Consider the following 10,832-nt stretch of genomic DNA (forward strand, 5'->3'; position numbering starts at 1 on the left):
TACCAGCCAGACAGGAACAGACGCTGAAGGTCAAAGCCTGCAGGGCTTAGAGGAACAAGAGTAAAATTTAGTTAAGGAGGGGAGCCTGGGTGGCTCAGTTGGTTAAGCGTCTGACTCTTGATTTCAGCTCAGGTCATGATTCACTGTTCCTGAGATTAAACCCCACATGGGACTCTGTGCTAAGAGCACAGAACCTGCTTGGGATTCTCTCTCTTCCCCCTCTCCAGTGTGTATGTGTGTGTGTGCATGCATGCACTCTCCCTCTCTCTCTCTCTCTCTCAAAACGAATAAACAAACAAAAATAAATAAATAAAATAAAGTTTAGCTAAGGAGACAGTCTGGTCAGTAGCTTAGGAAAAAAACATAACCCTCCAAAGATTCAGTGTCTTCACATCTGAAGTGGTCATAATAAACCCACCAAATTCACTCCACAGGATTATTCATAAGATCATATAATGTGCCTGCCATCATAAATGTCAGGCATTATTCAACACAGACTTTGGATTCCTCATCTTCTTCAAGCCTTCCCAGATGCCCAATCAGAGGTAGAACTCCAGGAGTATGTTGTTCTTATTGTAATGACACCTGCTATATTTCTGCCTGTTACTTCCACAGGCTTTCTTTCGGAAAAACTCCTATAAACTTAATTCTTCTGATACTATGAAAAGTGACTCATACGCAAGTGACCTGAAATGTTGCCAAGTAGAGAATAAAGGGCCTCATAACCTCTTCTATATGGACGCTAAAGACAGACATTAGCTTTGGAAAAATGCAGTTCTGTCCACATTCTGCTTCCAACACTTAACTATTTGTAACCTTGAGCAATCTTAAATTTTCATACTATTTTCATGGAGATCCTGTGAGGAGTAGAAATAATGGGTACAGAACCTAGTATAGTTCCTGCTACCAAGCTAGTGGATAACAAATGATGGTGACCATTGGTGTTGCTGTAATTATCATTGTGATTATTGGAAAATGTCACCTTAATGAGATTCATGATATAAGAAAAGCCAGAAATAGTAAGTCTATGATGTAACCATGTTGCATGATTCTTAGTGAATACTTGTATATATTTTTACTGACTCATTCAAAATTTAATAAAGACCTCTACTTTATATAGATTACATATGTATTCCTCATAATAATTCTCAGAGAGAGACACTTTATAATATATCTTTACCTAATGAGGACATACTTGTCCAATTTGCTATAAAGTATGTGACGAAACTGGGCCTCCAGAATATCTTGACGATTATGCTTACCATCTTACAATTGTTTGTACACATTCCTTTACAAAATTAGTCCTGCTTTGAACTATGGAATCATATACCATGGAGCCATCAAAGATGAATGAGAGAGGTGCAGCTATATGTTATGCGCACAAAGAGATGAGTATGACAGTCCTTGTCACTAACACACTTGGAAGCAAAACATGATACATTGCAATGTATTGCTTATTTGTATGATAGTGCATGTATACACAATGCACTAGAAATACAGAGTAGAAAGCCTCTATTTTTTGAGTTTTATTATTTGAATATTGCTACGACATAGGTCTAAGATTATACCTGTAAATTGCTGGTTTAACAAGCTCATTCAGTGACTTTTTAAATCAGCAAATCTCCAGGTAACACTTTGACAAGCAGTGCAACTTGGCCTTGTACACATTAGGAGTTCTATAAACAATTACTGAATTTGATTGCCATTGAAATTTAATAGTGTTATATAATGGAAGCTATTTTTATCTCTATGAACACATAGGATAAAGCATTATGAACAAGGTTAATTTAAGGTACAGTGGAAATAAGGTATAATAAAATGATGATCAGTTTAAACTACATATTAATAAATGCAACAACCAGAGCAGCAAATGTTTTAATGTCTTAAGGAGGTGACCTAAGGGGTAAAATTCAAATTATCAATGTTTGAACTATAGGAGAGGTGGTAAATGAACCTTGACAAAATTAGTGTGGTTCTACCATTGTAAGTAAAGTTTGGCATGAATAATCATAGCTTCAAGAAAGATATCATTTAATTATGTCAAAAGTTTTATAAAAGGGGGCACCTGGGTGGCTCAGTCAGTTAAGCGTCCGACTTCGGCTCGGGTCATGATCGTGCAGTCCGAGAGTTTGAGCCCCACATTGGGCTCTGTCCTGACAGCTCAGAGCCTGGAACCTGCATCAGGTTCTGTGTCTCCCTCTCTCTCTGCCCCTCCTCTGCTCGTGCTCTATCTCTCTCTGTCTCTCAAAAATAAACAAAAAAATTTTTTTTAAGTTTTATAAAGGAAAAACTAGTAGTGAGAGAGAGAACAAGAGAGAGAGGAGAGAAAGGTAGGAGGGCATAGGGAATTAACTCGATGGTAGCCCTCCAAAAGATATATGGAGGTGGAGCCTATGAACATGATCTTATTTGGAGAAGGTCTCTGTGCATGTAATTACATTTCCTGGAATTGAGGCAGGTCCTAAACACAGTGACAGGCAGTTGATAGCACAAGAGAAATGCAAAGACATGGAGGAGAAGGCCATGTGAACATGGAGACAGAGACTGAAGATATGCAGCTTCAAGCCCCAGAACCTGAGGGGGCGTTGTGGGTATCCCTACATTTGTAACCAACTCAGAAATGCAGGTAGCCTGTGGACCGCTCTGGTGCCTGGCATCTGAACAATCTTGTTGAAGATCTTGTTCTTATCTTGTAAGATCTGACACTGACTATGGATATTTAGTGTTAGAATTGAAATACTTACTTTGTGCTTAACTTGTGGGGTCTACACATATTCTGGGTAGTGTCCACATTGAATGTGAGTTGTAGGACACTCAGTTGGTATCAGAGAATTGCTATCAGAACATGTTGGAAGATTCACTGTTTAGAAATTGTGTTCCAAAGGGAAGACCAAAAGTGTGGTTGGACAACCTTTTGCTGAAGAGACCGGGGATATGACCCATAGATCCAATTAAATATATCAGAAGAAGCCAGGACTAGAGAGGAGACTATGCAGGAAAGACCTGAGGAAGATTCTTGTATAATGCATGGACCCTGAGACACACACAGGAGACCAATATGGTTTTTGAGAATATTATATCAGCAGAAACACTACCATCTTAGACTGAAAGGGACAGAAATAAGACAAAATGACAATAGACTGTTAGACTTCTAAAATTCTACAGTTAAGAATGGAATCATGGAACTATTAGGCCGCAAACATATACTGTTCTACAAGAAAAAGGAAGAATAACTCTTGGGGCCACCAAAAACAGAGAACAAACCTTCAAGCCACAGAGCATTATTCTCAGCCCTTGAAACATAATGAGGTTTTCCCTGATGGGTTCTGAACTTGCTGGGGTTTGAATGGACCCTTTGTTCTTTCCATTTTCCCCCTTTTGGAATGGGACTATCTGTTCTATACCCATCTCACTATTGTATTTTAAGAGTAACTAACTTGTTTCTAGTTTCATGGAATAAGAAGATTTTTGCCTCAGGATGGATTATACCCAGAGTTTCACTCATACTTGATTGAGATGATTTAGATAATGTGACCTAAGGCCATTTGATTTTATATTTAGATGAAATTTTGGACTTAGAGTTCATGCTGTATAATGGGTTGAGGCTTTCAAGGGCATTGGAACAGGATGGATGTATTTTACATACAGAACAGATTTGAATTTTTGGAGGGCAGAGGGCAGATCACAATGGATTGAATTGTGACCTTCCAAAAGAGACTTCCACTTGAAAGTTGTAAATGTGACCTTATTTGGAAAAAAAAAAAAAGAGTTTGTAGACATAACTCAGTTAATAATCTCAAAATGAAATTATCCTGGGTTTAGCTCAGGCCCTAAATTGAAAAGCAAGTATCTTTATGAAACAGCAGAAATACAGAGACACAGGGGAGAAGGCAATGCGAAGGTGAAGGAAGAGTTTGGTGTCATGTAGCTAAAACCCCAGGAATACCCAGGGTTGTCTGCCATCACCAGAAACTAGGAGGCAGGCAAAGAGCAGATCTGATCTCCAAACTGTGTGGAGACATGGCCCTGTTGTTTTAAGCCACCCACTTCTTGGAAATTTGTTCAGGCAGCTAAAGAAAATTAATATATGAGAACAAAAAGAAAAAGTGGATGGATTTGTTAGTAGTTGCACCATATGCTCTAATGAGAAAAAAAAAAATCATTGTATATTTATCTTCTCAGTACAATGACCTAAAACAAATGTTCAAGCAGAACCCAACCCACCAGTTATACCTTCAACGGTCACAGAAACAGCTATTGTTCAGCTTATACCTTGGAAAAGTTCAAATTTTATATCCATCTCTTTATTTTATGCTGAGCAACTCAGATACCTTAATAGGGCACTGATTTATTTATCAGAAGGGAGAAAAGCTGTGTTATTCTTGATACTGATGAATAAACATTGACCAAAAGAATAGAAGAGACAGAAAAAAACAACACAGAAAGGTTTGAAACATACATAAGTGAGGCTTGAAAACCAAAGGGATGGAATGGGGAAGTTAAGACATGATTATGATGAACTTAAAAAACAAACCACCTTTTCCCTAATACAATTTATAGTGTTGATAAAAACAGCAGAGTAATGGATAAGATTCGTATTCAGATGGAATCACATGTTAAATTCAAATGTGGTATCTTAATTCCCAATTACATATACATATATATATGAATATATATACATGTATATATACATATATATGAATATACATATATATATGAATATATATGTATATATATACATATATATGAAGTATATATGTATATATATGTATATATGTGTATATGTATATATGTGTATATGTATATATGTGTATATGTATATGTATATATGTATATACGTATACCTACATGTATATATGTATACATACATATATATTCATATATATATATATAATTTTTTAAAGAATATAATACATACCTCAAACCTCTGAGACCATTTGTTGTGACTATAACGCACATGCATGTCCAGCAAGGGTAATAAATGTTGCAAATTAAGTTGAATAATGACTTCACTGTCTAGTTGGTTTCTACATGACAGACACACATAGGGTTTGAAAGCAAGTCAGTATTTATACTGCAATATAGAGTATAAGGTGTATGCTGAGATGGGATTTCTGAAATGTCACCCACATACTAATTTACTGCTATTTCCAGAAGAAAAATAAATGCATTGAACACAACCAATATAGACTGAAGATTAACAGAAAACCTCAATTGCAAATCATATTTTTCCCTTTAAACTTTACTTTGCCCTAAGGACAACTTCATAGGTTTTGAAGAAAGAGAAGAATAAAAAAGAAAGGATATTCACTGTTTACCTAGAAGAATGCCATTTGGCATAGTTATAACTGGATCAGAAATTGATAACTTCAGATATGCTTCAATCTCTAAAGTTCTTGTTTTGCTAAAAATCCTACAAAGAGATGCTATTTTGTCAAACCACATCTTGTTTGTTGGAGAAAGAATGCAGAAGATAGATGTCAGTCACTTTTATAAACACGAACCCACAAACCAAAGACTCAAAGGAATTTCCAGGCTGTTGGGAATTAAATCAATTTCAAAAGTTATGTCAAGAGAAATTCAGTTTCAGAGATGTGTGCCAATCTGAAAGTTTCTCACATGAGAGTGATGGCTTCACATTGGTTCCTTATACTAATAAGCAACATATTTGCTTCATTAGTGTAAGTGGGTGGTGCTGTTTAGGGTGGAGAGGCAGAGATATGAAAGAAAGCAATGTTTGACAATACAAGACAGGAATTCCCAAGCAGCATTAATCTCTACTTAAGCAATGGAATATTCACCCTTGTTATTTGAATAGATGCTATAAATAAAAGAACACTTTTCTCTTTTGTTATGGTAAAGAGGATGAAAAGAAAATAGATGATGATAATGGCCTTTTACTTATTAAGTTTAAGAAAAAAAATATTTTAAGCATATAGCTACTTCCTTTATGGTAGTTTCTAGTAATACATCTCATTAATAAAATTGTAAAGTAAATTAAAATGAGATATGCCATCTCTTCACACCTGGCTTTAGACAAAGACAGATGCAACGAACAAGGCAACACACTCTCTGTATAAAAGAGATAGCATGTCATTATATGGATTTGTGATTTTGCAAGTAGATTATTTGCATGTATATGGGTGATATATCAAGATTTATTGTATTTAAATATGTGGCATATATTTGATATTTATATTATGTAAGTATGTATCTAATTATTTATTTAATATATCAAATCAATGCTATATCAGCCATCTATATCTATAATCAAATTTCTATTGGTTTCATTTCTCTGGAGAAATCTAATATACTCTGCGATCTAATTCTAGGAATTATTCTGGTTTGATTTGTTTTTTTAAAGTCCACCATGCAGTTGCACAATGGTCTATAAGATACTGATACTCAGTATTCTACTCTATACAGAAGCCCTCATTTGGTCATTTCTGGAAGTATCTGTTTTAATTATTACTGCAACCAGATATTCTGTCCTGACTAGGCCTAACTCAGAATGCATTTTCTTTCTCTGAATAATTATATGACTATTATTTTATACTGTACCTTCTATTTCCTATCCATTAAATCAAAAGTGGGCAAACTACAGCCTCTGGGCCAAATCTGGCCTGCTATTTTTGTAATAAAATTATCCTGGAGCACAGCCATGTCTATCATGGTATCCATGGCTGCTTGTGTCCTGCAACAATAGATCTGAGCAGTTGAAGCAAAAACCATAGTACCAAAGCCAAAATATTTACTATCTAGCTCTTGGCAGAAAAATTTTGCTGACATAACTAAATCAATCTCTAGTTGCTTCACTGAAGTCTCTTCAAAGATACCATATACTTATTGGAGGAAACTCCCGCATCTCCTACGTATTCTGTGTTCCCATTAGCTGCTAATATGATTCATGGCATGTTGGCATGGCAGAAGCTTAAAATTAGATGGTGACCTGATTTCTTGACTTGGAGACTTAAAAACAAACAAAAAACAAGCAGAAGAGGAAGAAGAGTCGAGGTATTGAAGAAGTATAAAGTATTTTCTTTGATTCCAACAACTTTATGGGTTACATGATAGTGTGCTTTTTGTTTGTCTGTTTGTCCTTGGATTTTTCTTTACTAAATGGTGAGCTTTTTAAAGAGCAGAAACAATTATTTTCATTTTTTAAATTTCCAAACACCAAGGACGGTATCTTGCTCAGAGTACATGTCCAGTAAATGTGTTTAACGAATGAATGAAAAGGAGTAGCCAAAGCAAAGGGCCAAAGGTCAGAAACACCCTGGCTAAGAGCTCAGTGCTGTTGGAGTATAAAAGGCAAGGGAGGCCATGGTGAGGAATCAGGTCACAAAACTAAGCAAACATTATGAAAGGCCGAGTGAGATAAATTAACGACTTTGATGCTATCATTTACGTGACTGAGTGACCACTGGAGAATAATAATTAAGAAAGAAACACAGGTCGAGTTGTGTTTAGATAGATCACTTTAAAGGTTACCATTAGAATATTAGAACAAATGTTATTGAATATATCTGTTGATATAGCCAGATGGAGAATTTGCTAGAGAGAAATTATGTGGCTCCTGAAGCAAATAAAATATACCGCACCTTCCAAAAAACAAGTAAATGTAAAAATTAAATATAGGGCCGCCTGGCTGGCTCAGTTGGTTAACCCTCCGACTTTGGCTCAGGTCATGATCTCATGGTATGTGGGTTCAAGCCCCATGTTAGGCTCTGTGCTGACAGCTTAGAGCCTGGAGCCTGCCTCACATTCTGAGTACCCCTCTCTCTCTGTCCCTCTCCTGCTCAATGTCTTTCTCTCTCTCTCTCAAAAATAAATAAAAATGTTTAAAAAATTGAAATTAAAAATTTAAAATTAAATACATCTTAAAGTCCTTAATAAGTTTATTTACACAACTAAATAAATAAGTCACCCACATAGATAAAGCATATAGGGGAGGCAGAATTGCATTACTAGAAGTTCTGGAAATGGTTAAATGATTCAGAACAACTGCCTATTTCTGTAATCTTCACGCACAGATCATATTTTGTTCATTTAAGTTACAACTTCCTGAAAGTATGTCCCCAGAGGAAACCCCATTAGTTATAATGAAGTATAAATCATCAAATTAATAGGCCCTATTGATCTAATTTTATTTTATATTTTAAATTTCCCAAAGATCAGTTTGATCCCATAAGAATAGCAATGCAACAGACAAGCAAGATGTCAAATGACTGAGAGCTGAATTAGAGACTTTCTCTAACTTGGCAAAGTTTTACATAATGGAGTTTTCCAATTTACATACACTTCCATGAAAATATACTTCTTACACAAAAATTGTACTCATATGTGAAATATGAACAATACAGTAGAAGGATAAGAAGCTTTGAAATCAGAGAATTGAGTGCAATTTCAAGCACCATCAGAGTCAAATTGTGATATTTGGTAAATCATTAACTTTTCTGTGCCTCATTTTTCTTATCTTGAAAATGATGATATCATACCTACTCAACTATAGTCTTGTATAAATTACACATAACGTATGCCAAACCAGTATAAGTAAACAATACAGTTCCATGTAGATTCTTTGAAAGGATATTTTAAAAATCTATTCTGCCAAATTTTTTAAATTTTTTTTTCAACGTTTATTTATTTTTGGGACAGCGAGAGACAGAGCATGAACGGGGGAGGGGCAGAGAGAGAGGGAGACACAGAATCGGAACCAGGCTCCAGGCTCTGAGCCATCAGCCCAGAGCCTGACGCGGGGCTCGAACTCACGGACCGAGAGATCGTGACCTGGCTGAAGTCGGACGCTTAACCGACTGCGCCACCCAGGCGCCCCTATTCTGCCAAATTTAATTGCACATAAGACATAGTTGTATTAGCAATGAAAAATACATCTATATTATACATAACTCATTTTCTTAAAAGTTAAGCCATATATGTTTCAAGAGTAAAAAAAAAAAAATCAATGCAATCAGACAGCCTTTGTCTACTTTCAAAGACTTTAAGTTCTTCACTAATTTTATCTGCAATTATATTTATCCAAAGGGGAGAGAAGGTTGAAAATGAGGTCTCAAATACTACATTTCCTGCATTTTCCTACATTTTCTACATTTATTATTTCCTACATTTTCTTTGTGTTTTCCAAGGGAGAAAAAATGTGGGTCCTCTGGAAGTCATAGTCATATCTCAAAAATTTTTTAATTCACCCGCTTCGTACACAGAGAACAACTACTGTTTGCCATGACCCCTGCGCTGTAGGAGGTCAGCCTTTAAAGTAGGTTTGCTAAAACCTGGTTTTATTTCTCATCTTTTGAGCCTTCCTTTATATTTCAGATCTGAAGTCACTGTTTTCATGTGAGCTAGTCTGAGAACCCTGTGACATATTTTCAAAATGAAAATAAATGGCTCAACTTTTGATCATAATCTCATTAGAAAAGTTCAAATGTCTACAAAAGAATGAAATGTTTACTTACTCTCACTTCTGTAAAAGTCACTCTCTAATTATTTCCATTTTGTTTGTAGCCAATTAGCCGAGTAGCTTGAATCACTGAACTAATAATGAAATCTGATTATCCATTCAATCCTTGTATAGAGCTGCTACCCTTAGTTCAATACTACATCAATCCACATCACTATCCCCAACCAACTACTTTCCCAAAAAATGCCAGATTATATTTTTGCTCCCTAAAGTAACATAAAAATTAGAGGAGAATATGGCATTATGGTGATTTGCTTTATAAAAGGAAAAATTATTAAAGCTGCATCTACTTTCATGTACATATTCCACTACTATTATGAACATAAGTCAAAGTGACATTTCGTTTCTTCTCAAAATGCATTAGAAGAAAAAGCAGTTGCAAAGTAATGTTGTTCTTGTATTATTAAAAAAGTTGTTATCATATGATATTAGTACATTTAAACCTGTGATTTGGGAAGTGGATATTTTTATTTTGTCGAGACGAGGGATTATAAAGAGGGAATGGGAAAACAACACCAATATACAAGGAAATAGTTATTTTTTTTTATTTGGTCTTAATTGGGGCACCTGGGTGGATTAGTGGGTTGAGGGTCCTACTTCAGCTCAGGCCATGATCTCATGGTGTGTGAGCTCAAGCTCACATCAGGCTCTCTGCTGTCAGTGCACAGCCCACTTTGGATCCTTTGCCCTCTCTCCACACCTCCCCTGTTCACTCTCACACTCTCTCTCTCAAAAATAAATAAACATTGGGGCACTTGGATGGCTCAGTCGGTTGGGCATCCGAGTTTGGCTCAGGTCATGAACTCGTGGTCTATGGGTTGGAGCCTGGCATTGGGCTCTGTGTCAACAGCTCAGAGCCTGGAGTTTGCTTTGGATTCTCTGTCTCCCTTGCTCTCTGCCCCTCCCCCGTTCATGCTCTGTCTCCTCTCTCTCTCTCTCTCTCTCAAAAATAAACGTTATTTTTTAAGTAAGTGAATAAACAAAAATAAATATTTAAAAAGTTTTAAGAATAAAAAAAAATAAATATAAAATTTGGTCTTAGCTGATTTTCTTTCTATTGCAACTAAAATTTCTTATTTGTAAACACTGGAAGGCATATATGTGAGTGTATGTTGGTGAGGTGAAGAAGGAAGATGGTTCTTTGTAAATGGTCATTCCACTTTGTCAGCTCCTGTTATGCAGAGCTGATTTCAAAGCACCACCTTCTATGCAATGCGCACACTGGCAATTATATATTTGACTCTTTTAAGGGCTACCATGCCATTCACATAACTGTCTCTAAATTTGAGTCTTGTTATTCCACTCTGGTTACAATTTCTTCATGAAGCTGTTTTATACATCATCTGAAGGTGTC

This window comes from Lynx canadensis, chromosome C1, assembly GCF_007474595.2.
Source record: "Lynx canadensis isolate LIC74 chromosome C1, mLynCan4.pri.v2, whole genome shotgun sequence".
In the NCBI taxonomy this organism is placed as follows: Eukaryota; Metazoa; Chordata; class Mammalia; order Carnivora; family Felidae; genus Lynx; species Lynx canadensis.